Raw genomic sequence first — 10387 nt, 5'->3', positions numbered from 1 at the left:
TCTAAGTCATGACTCAAATTTTTAAAATAAAGAACCCCTATAGATAATAATAATCATATAAGATCTTGCTGGATTATATCTCTTAATTCTAAGAGAATGTCCCATATAACGTATTCATAAATTTATAATTAGTTTCATAATTTTTTATTTGGTTTTCATAATTATAGATAGAAAATTTTTGTTTTACAATTACAAATTTTAACTTGAAGCTTTTGGAGGCAAAAGTCATGATTGTAGTCATTGTAAGCAATTAATGAATAAATCTACAAGAATGTTGGGAATATTTGAAAATAGTTTAGAACCAAAAATATTGGGAATCATTGTGCCAAAATAACTTTTTTTTTAATGGGATGGTAGATCAGGGAAATGTGTAAGCATACTTGACTCACTTTTTAGCAAAGTATTTCATAAAGCAACTCATTCTATTCTTATGTATCAGCCAGAGAGATGTAGGATAGATGTCATTGTCAGGTGGATTTCCAACTCATTGTGCCAGCTAGGTGGTACAGTGGAAAGAGCACTGGTCCTTGAGCCAACTGTTTCTAGTTGTGGTACTTGAGTTCAAATTTAGTCTCACACACCTGACCCTTACTAGTTGTGTGACCCTGGGCAAGTCACTTAACCCCAATTGTCTCAAAAAAATATAGTTCAACATCAACTTTGAAAGACATGTCTAGTGGAATGTTTTAGAGATTATTAAATAAAGGCATCAAAACCATATTTATCCTTGATAATGGCATATTCAACAACAGACTAGGATCTAGAGAGATTTCAACAGTCTAGAAAGATTTCAACAGGTTAAGACCTTGAGAATGAAACAGTAGGAATAAATGTAAAGACCTCCATGGGTTCAAACAATCAAATTCCTAAATATGAGATTTGGGAGATATGGCTACTCAAATGAAAAAGGACTAGGGTTTTTAGTGGATTATATGCTGAATATGAGTCAATAATATCATAAAGAAGCCAAGGAAAACCCTCATGTAAACAGTCTGCATTAAGAGAAGCACAGCATACAAGTTTAGAGAAGCAATAATGTTTCTGTAGAGTGCCCTGATCATATCATGTCTAGGGTATTTTCTTCAGTTCTAGGCACCATATTTTAGGATAAGGTTGAGAATGGCCAAAGAAGAACAACCAAGATGGTAAAAAGCCTTGAAATAATGGTATATAAGGAGAGGTGGAAGGAACTAGGAATATTTAACCTGAAAAGAACTTTTCAAGAGGCACAGTAGCTATTTTCAAGTATCTGAAACGTAGTCTTGTGATGGAGAAATTAGACATGTTCTGCTTGGCCTGAGAGAGCAAAATTTGGAACAGTGTCAGGAAGTTGCAAGGATAGGAGATTTTGGCTTGATAGAAGGAAAAAGTTTCTAATAATTAAAGCTTATCCAAAAGAGGAACAAGTTGCCCTGGAAAGTAGTAGTAGGTTTCCTTTTACTAGAAGGAAAGACCAGATGATCATTTGTCAGATATGTTCTTTGAATTCAGGTTAGACTGGTTGACTTCCAAGGTCTCTTCTAATTCTTGAAATTCAGTGAATTTTTTCTAGTTGCCTCACATACTTAATAACTGGTGCACTAAAATACACACAAATAGAAAAAATTAGCCAGCTTCCGATAAAAAACAAAAAACAGCTATCTCGCCAATGAGACACCTCAAAGATCTAAAACACAGAGATCTAGTCCTCATAATTAGATATGTTACCAGTTTATTCCCCAAGAAGGTTAGGTTTTCCCTTTCTGTAAAAACAAAAAAGGAAAATATGGCACTGCTCCTTACTTGTCTTTGATCTTTTGGGTTTTCTTTGAAGATTCTAGCAGTTACATTTCTCAGAAACTTGGGGACACGCTTAGTAGATTTATGGAGGCAACAAAGCCATATCAGATAAGGCTAGTTTGGTGGATATTGTAACACTCTATTATTATTTTTTTTTGTTAAACAATAGGATATATTGAAAACACCAAATATCTGCAGGCCTTAAATGGTTCAGAAGGAATATCTTGCATACTCAAAGCTTTCTGAAACTTAAACCGAGAGGAAGATAGAAAAATTTCTAACACTATCCTTCAGGGATTGATTGGGCTACCTATGAGAATGCAGAAAGAATAAAACATAAAAGGACTAAGTAGTTCATTTATTAAGCCTTCCAAAGTGCTAGAATATCACTTATATTTGAAAATGTCATATTCCAGGAAAAGAGTTAATGCATTAAAAACATTAATAGATAAACCCCATTCTCACCTACATTCCTTCACTCTGGTTATGAATGGTTTTCATTATCATCATATATTGGGCAGATATTTTCAAGCACTGGAGAGTTTGTTACAAACTACAGAAAGTAATTCCTCATTTTACAAATTCTGAATTTCAAGTTTTCTGATGGGCCAATTTAGTGGCGGTGATCAATGGATTAAAATTCAGGATCTTTGATACTCAGTCTAGGATGCTACATATATTACTTTCCTTTCCATTTGTGTCTGGACCACTTCCCAAAGTTCTAGCATTGCAGGGTTCATTCAGCAAAAACCAAGAGCAGAAGTTCCGCACATATCTGGTCAGTACAAAGATTGTGTCACCTTCCTGTCTCGTGGTTGAACCAGATGGAAGCTTCAGACTGAGTTGAAAAGTTTAGCCCAACCTTTCCTTGTCGAGATCACATGCCCTCTGTTGGATCAGAAAAGTGAGCACAAAGTTATTCTGGGAAAAACTCTTATTATACATAATTATCTGGAGCTGATGGCAGGCAGTTTTAGTAGAAAAAGAAAACTTGGACAGAAACTAGACAACTCCAATCTGTTTAAAATAAGACAATGTAGTTATAGTAACCTACATTGATAGAGTGGGGGTACCCAGTTGCTTTACTTGTACCACAGGCCAAGACATTTTGGCTCAAAATAGCAAGCCACGATTTCAAAGCATTTGGGGGGGGGGGGGGGGTGGAGCGGGGTGTGAGGAAATCCCCATCCATAAGCTGGTTGACTTCAATTTCCTTTAGAGCGGACAAAAGGGAAAAATACAATAATTCAAATTCTTAAGTGGGATAAAACCTGAAGGTTCTTAATATATAGATGGCAGCCTCTCTAAAGTGGTGTTGCTGGCTTCAGATACCTAAATTCCTAAGAACAGGACATGTGAGTTTTATGACATGTGAGTTTATGAGAGAAGTAAACATTGATGGAAGGGGAAAAGGGGAGAAGGAAGTATGCAAATTAAATGTTATAAAAACAAAATTCATTAAAAATAGTTTCCTCCTACATCCATGAGATTTGCAAAAAAAAAAAACAAAAACAAAAACAAAAACCAAAACCAGAAAATGACAATTGTTGGAGATGTGAGAAGACAGAACCAATGTGAATTTGTACAGCTGTTGTAGAAAACAATTTGGAAGTATGTTTTTTTTAAAGTTACTAAATTGCACTGCACATATCCTTTGACCAATCAATACCACTAATGGGTCATACCCCAAAGAATAGAAAGAACTGGAGGTGTGCTGGTAAATCTTTAAAGAAATAAAACAAAAAGTACACAGGACACACTTTTATGCTTAATCTGAATTATTAATATTTTCTTAAGTCTAGACAATCAACAAAACAGTAAATCCAGCCGAGTATGCTTTTTGCCTATTTCCAAATGCTCACAATGAAAATTTTTAAATCAGTTGGCTGTACAGCACATCTCTGGAAGTGGTGCATATTACAATAATATCCACAGTAACACTTATTATAGTAAAAAACTGGGAACTCATAAGATGACTATTAGTTAAAGAATGACTAAATCAGACCAGCACAGCCTGTAAACTTCAAGCTACAGATACATTAGACTATAGACAAACTGATGGTACTGGTTGGTCACATGACAAACAGGAGAGCACAGTGGCAACACTACACTTTTCATGACTGGTGAAATTCATTGGCAGGTATATGTTGCTTAGACCTGGACTAAACAAAATAGAGCATGTGAGTATAACGGAATAATATTGCTCCATAAGAAATTAAAAGGACAAAATCAGAGAAACCTGGGAAGACTTGTATGAACTGATACAGTAAGAAGTTAGCAGAACCAGGAAAATAAATTGATAAAATGACTAAAACAGTGAAAATAATGACTAAAGGGTTTAAAAATTCTGATCAATTCAATAAACCAAACAAGACTCCAAAAAAATCTATGAAGCATGCTTACCCTCACTTATCACAGAGGTGATGGAATAAATGTGCAGAATGAGATATATTTTCAGACACAGTCAATGTGCGATTTATTTTGCTTGACTATGCTTACTTATTACAAAGAGGAATTTTTTAGGGGGAGGAATGGAGAGGAGTAGTGATAGTGATGCCAAAAAAAAAAAAAGTGGGTCAATGAAACAATATTCTAAAAACAGAACAGAAGGAAATTCAGAGGGAGACAGAGAAAAGTTAGACAGCTTTGGAATTAATGTGTCAAACTCATTATGTACTTTTAAAAAGTATTAGAAAAAAAGATTAAAATGTCATATACAATTCTTTTGCCTGTTCTTTGTATATAACATTCAAGTATATTTGTCAAGTTTATAACAAAAAATATTAAAATCAGGGGTGGGAGGTGGGATAGGTTTCTTAACTCTGGGAAAAGATCGTGGAGATCAATAGAATGGCAGATCCTCCTGAATTTTGTAAAGTTCGCTTTTCTCCCCTACTCCCAAAAAGCAGCACTGAAAAATCTAAGCAACTTTCTACAAAATTCAGTGTCTGACTAGTGGGTCCTTTATGCCTGGGCTCTTTCTAGCTAACAAAATAAATGTCAGTTCTCAAATTTCTTTCAAGGTATTGACGATAAGGGGCTCACACACAATGCAAATCCCCGGAGACAAAGACTAAAGATAACGCCGCCCCCCAACCATTTTCAAACACACACACACCTCTCCACTTTCTCTCTCCCCCTCCCTCTTTTTCTTTCTTCCTCCCTCCCTTTCTCCCTTCCTCTCTCTCTGTCTCTCACTCTCTCTCCCTCCCATCCCCCTCCCCCACGTGCAAGGGGGGGACAATGCCGGCAAAGTAATTTCTTTCTGAACACAAGATGGCAGCCTTAAATAAATGCAACCCTGCGCAGCTTTTAATCTTACACATCATTAAATTCCTAATTTACACATTATGTTTTCGTGGGCCAACCCATAACTCATTAGTGTTGAACTCACGAGTTATAAAGACCAACGCATTAAAAGCGCCGGGGATCGTTCACCTGCCTAGGTTAACAGCTTTCAAACGCTACAGCAGAAGAGGAAACCAAACAGAGTAAGGGAGAGGGGATGGAGCCAAGGGTGATGTGGCCAACTCTTGACCAGGCGTTCATCGCTTTTGAATGGAGCCTTTCGTCCTGGGTTTGCCAGGATAGGATCTACACACCTAGTCTACTCCCGGAACCAACAGAAAAACATTTCTCAACCTTGGCTCTGGCTCCTCTCAACTCTCGTTTCTGTTCTAACTACATGGAGTTCTCAGTCTCTGTCTCTCTCCCGCTCCCATCCTCCCTCTCTCCCTCCCTCTCTCTCTCTCTCTCCTCCTCCTCCCTCTCTGTCCCTCTCTGTCTCTCTCTCCTCCTCCTCCTCCTCCTCCTCCTCCTCCTCCTCCTCCTCCTCCTCCTCCTCCTCCTCCTCTCTCTGTCTCTCTCTCTCCTCTCCTCTCTCTCTCTCTGTCTCTCTCTCTCCTCTCCTCTCCTCTCTCGCTCTCTGTCTCTGTGTCTCTGTGTCTCTGTCTCTCTCTGTCTCTCTGTCTCTCTGTCTCTCTCCTCCTCCTCCTCCTCCTCCTCTCTCTGTCTCTCTCCTCTTCTCTTCTCTTCTCTCTCTCTCTCTCTCTCTCTCTCTCTCTCTCTCTCTCTCTCTCTCTCTCTCTCCTCCTCCTCCTCCTCCTCCTCCTCCTCCTCCTCCTCTTCCTCCTCCTCCCTCTGTCTCTCTCTCTCTGTTCCTCTCTCTCCTCTCCTCTCCTCTCCTCTCCTCTCGTGTCTCTCTCTCTCTCTCTCTGTCTCTCTCTCTCTCCTCCTCACTCTCCTCCTCCTCCTCTCTCTCCTCCTCTCTCTGTCTCTGTCTCTCTCTGTCTCTCTCTCTCCCCCTCCTCTCTCTCTCTGTCTCTCTCTCTCTCCTCATCATTCTCCTCCTCCTCCTCTCTCTCCTCCTCTCTCTGTCTCTGTCTCTCTCTCTCTCTCTCTCCCCTCCTCTCTCTCTCTGTCTCTCTGTCTCTGACTCTCCTCCTCTCTCTCTGTCTCTCTCTCCCTCTCCTCTCTCCCTCGCTAGCTCCCTCTTACACTCGCGACAGAGAAGTGGCGGAAGCGGCAGGCAGAGCACACGGAGATTGGCCACGCTGGGCTGTAGGCAGCGCATGCTGCTGTTCCTTGGCAGACATCTTCCTGTGGGAGGATTTCAAACGAGCCGTGAAAGCCAGAAACTACACGGGCTACAAACTCCGGAATCCCCTGCCTGCTTCCCCCCTCCCCTCGCGGCTTCCACCCCTCCCCTAAACCCCCGCCTCCCTATCCCTCCAACTCCGATCCCTTCCTCCCCAGGGCCTGGGGAGAGCGAAAGCGCACACCCACACGCCCAGCCAGTCCTCCCACGTTGGGCTGGAGCTCGATGCTTGCCAAAAGGCAAAGTGCAGAAGCCGACTGCGCTGGGAAAGACCCTACAGCGGCTTGATCTATCCAGTTACCGACCCCAATCCCACCCTCAATTCTAAACCCAAGTCCCCAATCCAGAGCTAGGGAAGACAGAAAGGGGCCAGGCTGTCCTGGTTTTCTGTGCTTCTTAGCGTCGGCCTACAAAGCAGAGGCGCCCTACCCCCACTCTCGCAAACCAGCTCTGGTTAGGTTGAAGCACGCGTGGCTGGGGTAGAGGTTGGGGGGGGGGGGGGGGCCAGCAATGGGATTGGCAATGTCCAAGGCCCAGTTTTTAGGATCTAGCAGTGTTTGCTTGCTTAGTGGATGTATGGAAATGGGGCATGGAGAGGGAGAGGAGGGTATGTACTTGAGGTAGCAATCGACCACCCCAGAACTGACGGAATTACGCAACAATTTTTCCTCCAAGGGAGGCAGTCAAGGAGCGAACAGTGGAGGAACCTCAGCTCCACACCCAAGGTCCGGGGCACACGGACACAATCCCCCAGGGAAGCGGCTCACAGATTCCCCAGGGGCTGGGTGGAGGAGTATGGGGCCACCTGGGTAGCCCAAGCTGCTTGTCACCGGCACTTTAACCCTTAGACTCCTCTAAGATCTGCCTGTGGAGCCCAAGACGGCGAGTCAGGAGAAAAGGAGGCAGCGGGTTGGGCTCTAGCGGTGCATGGATTAATTGGGAGCTTGGGGAGACTCAGATCCTGCAACTGAGCTGCTCCAGCAGACCAGGAAGAGGGCCCAAAGGGAGGAGGGAAGTGGGGGAAGGGGCCGGAGTAGAGGGAGCCGGAGGGAAGAACTGATTCCTTGATCTTTCCTGCTTCACGTCTTACTACTGGTGCAGTTCAAAGATGCCGATTGCTCCAAGTTCTTATCTGCTGGGCCAAACACCTAGTCTCACCGGTGGACTGTGGATTTTATAAACACCTTTGCCCTTTGCACCGGCAACCATCAGGGGAAACTACACCAGCAGCCCCAAGACCTACCCTGTATCTCTTGACAAACTCCCCATTTCAAATTCCTTCACTCTGCTCCCCCGTGGAATTTCATGCAAAATGGGATGTTATCCCAATGGGAACAGAGCAGCATCGGAAGGAAAACCAGTCCAACGCATCTCGCAGGACTTTCCACATATCGATCACCTCCAGCATAGTAAAATCACACCAGACAACTTAAGTACACAAGCTGAATTTATAGCTGTTTCCTGCAGGCACCAAGACACCGGAGTTTAAGAAACGTGGTATCTTAATGTCATACCTCACATGACGTTTAGTATCATGATACACCTATACAGTGCATGTGCTTAATTACCAAGTCCCTCATCCAGACTCACCCTACAGGCAAAGTCATGCTTTTCTGTCCCTGCATATATTTCCTCATCCCATTTTGGCTTACTTCTCCTCCCCTACCTCAGCTCCTCTGTCACAGGTCTCCAGGGCCAGAGCAGAAGTCCACTACCGAAACTGAGGATCTTGAAATCTGGCGTTGCTCATTCCCTGTTAGCAACATTCTGTCATGCCCTCCACAGCCCACCCTTTAAGGGTAGCGTCATTCTTTTCCCCTTCGGGTCACAAGGCCAGGAGGCTAGAAACCAAGAGCATTATTTGCCCTTCCACTACTATTGCCTTTCCGGAACCTGATGAGTAAGGGTTAATTATCGGCCCCAACAGGCACACAAGTGGATTTTAAGGTAGAGTGTGGATGAAAGGGTGGTCCAAATTTATTCCTAAAAAGCCAACAGGAAATGGGGGGGAGGGAGGGAAATTGGTGCTAAGGTATAAATAGGTAGGGTGAAGCTGAATTGATCCCTAAAGATCATGAGATTTTAAAGTTGGAAGAGTTGTGTGACCCTGGCCTAAATTCATAGGACTGAGTGATGGTGAGACAAATTATTAGGGAAGGGAAAGGAACATAAGATGAAACGGAACAAGGTGGGACAGTGAAGACACTCTGAATTGTAAAAGAGAATAAGAAATGTTAAGGGTTTATTTCACAGACTGGACCCAAAAGGGGGGAGGAGGGACGTCTCCACAGCAGTTGGGAGCATGGTAGGAGACATGCAAGACGGACTTCCCATCTGGGAAGAGCTGCTGGCGGGTAATTGGGTTTGCAGGAGTTGCCTTTATAATTACTAAGTGATTTGACTTGGAGATTCGAAATAATAGTTGAAACTGAGCCACGAGTGCAGGGGCGCCAAGGCCGAGAGGCCAGTTCAGCTCTGAGAAAGAGCCTCTGCAAATCTAATGACGCTATATGGTGGTTTAAGGAATATGAAGTTGCTTGCCCAAGAGACCACGAATGTGATAATATTGGCATATAACCTTCTAGTATTTGAGTAATTAGTTGCTTAGCTACTTTGGAGAGGTCATTATTTTGCAAACTGGAAACATTTGCAAACGGTGATATTTTCCTCCTGCATGGTGAATGAGCTAAAAACCTACCCCGGCAGTGATGAACTCTTAGAAATATATATGCATAAATTGTTTCTAATGAGACCATCTGCTTTTTATGGCCTCTCTGGAACGGAATGGTACCCGAAGTCTGCTCTGTCTTGCAGAAATCCATGGCGTGGCAACCTAGACAGGCCCGGAAAATAAATTGGTGAGATTAGAGTTTTGTATGTGACTGAAAATGTCTTTGCTCACCAGAGGGATTTGGGGTTTGAGCCGCTGAATTGGAATCCAAGGAGTCCGGCTTGCGGCTAAGTCCCAGGCTGTTTCGGGTTAAAAGGATGCCAAGCCATACGGTCTATTTCTGTCCCATTAGAGAGAGGGCTGTGTTTGAGTAAGTAAGAAATCGGATTTATTTAGTGCAGAGCCGTAGCGAGCAGAAGCGCGCGAACGAACACACACACTGTCGTTTTCTCAAAAAAACATGGAACCTCAGCGAAGCGACAGAGCAGCTACCGCACAAAAAAGCCCCGCTCTTGGCTTTGCTGGGCCACAGCCGCTGCAGAAGCAAGCGAATCACAGTTGCGCATAGACGCCCGGTTTATTTTGCTTCCAAACGCCCTTCCCTTCCCTGACTGGTAAGAGAAAAGGGAGGGGAAGAGAGCTCGTGCTGTCTGCAGCAGACTGATGGGCCAAAAAGGCCTTTTGCTGTGTTCTCTGGTTCTTTGTCACCAAGGCACTGGTGCTGGATCTCGGAGCCCAAGTACAACAGAGTTGGGAACCACTGAGCCCAAAGCTTCACAGAACTGGTTGGTAGGGAAGCTCTCCAAGACCTCTGTCTAGCTCTGGGGCCAGATCTCAGCGCTCCAAGTATTAGCTGCCAGGCCCTGCTAATTCGCACAGTGCGCATATAGCATGCATAGTGGCGCAGCTTGATACTGCACCAAGGGTGGGAGGATAAACATTTTTCATATTAACTGTTTGCTGTTAATTAGAGGAGTGAGAAGACTGCATCTATTCTTTTGCTGGGAGGTGGTGAAAGGGATAGGGGGCTTTAAAAGGATGGAGAATGTTTAATAACAGGGAAATTGTTCTGGGATTGTTTGATATACCGGTAATTCCCATGATTAATTGGTAACTTTATACTACTTAAGGAAAAGTCCTATTTCATAGGTTCTGAACATCTGTAAGATAGACAAAGTGTTGCCTTTTGAATATGCTGAAAGTCAGGAGATGAAGGGCTGGAGACAAAAGTTAGTGTATGCCCTAGAGACCAGAACTAGAGGAGCAGCCTTTCTTCCTCTTTTGTACACTTACCTCTCCTCTCTCCTTCCTCCTCCCAGATCTGCCCCAAAGCCCTCAGT

General features: G+C 43.4%; 1 long non-coding RNA gene across 1 annotated transcript; it reads right to left on the bottom strand.

The window, feature by feature from the left end:
• Positions 1–2123: 2123 nt before the first annotated feature.
• On the bottom strand, positions 2124–6397 carry LOC140507165 (uncharacterized). The gene is made up of 2 exons (XR_011968219.1): positions 6277–6397; positions 2124–2667 (listed from the first exon to the last, which is right to left on the bottom strand). It is a non-coding gene; the product is annotated as an uncharacterized lncRNA (long non-coding RNA).
• Between the last annotated feature and the right edge of the window lie 3990 nt (positions 6398–10387).

Source organism: Notamacropus eugenii, chromosome 5 (genome assembly GCF_028372415.1).
Source record: "Notamacropus eugenii isolate mMacEug1 chromosome 5, mMacEug1.pri_v2, whole genome shotgun sequence".
NCBI lineage: Eukaryota > Metazoa > Chordata > Mammalia > Diprotodontia > Macropodidae > Notamacropus > Notamacropus eugenii.
Note: the sequence above shows the minus strand (reverse complement) of the source record. Positions and strands in the feature narration are given on the sequence as shown.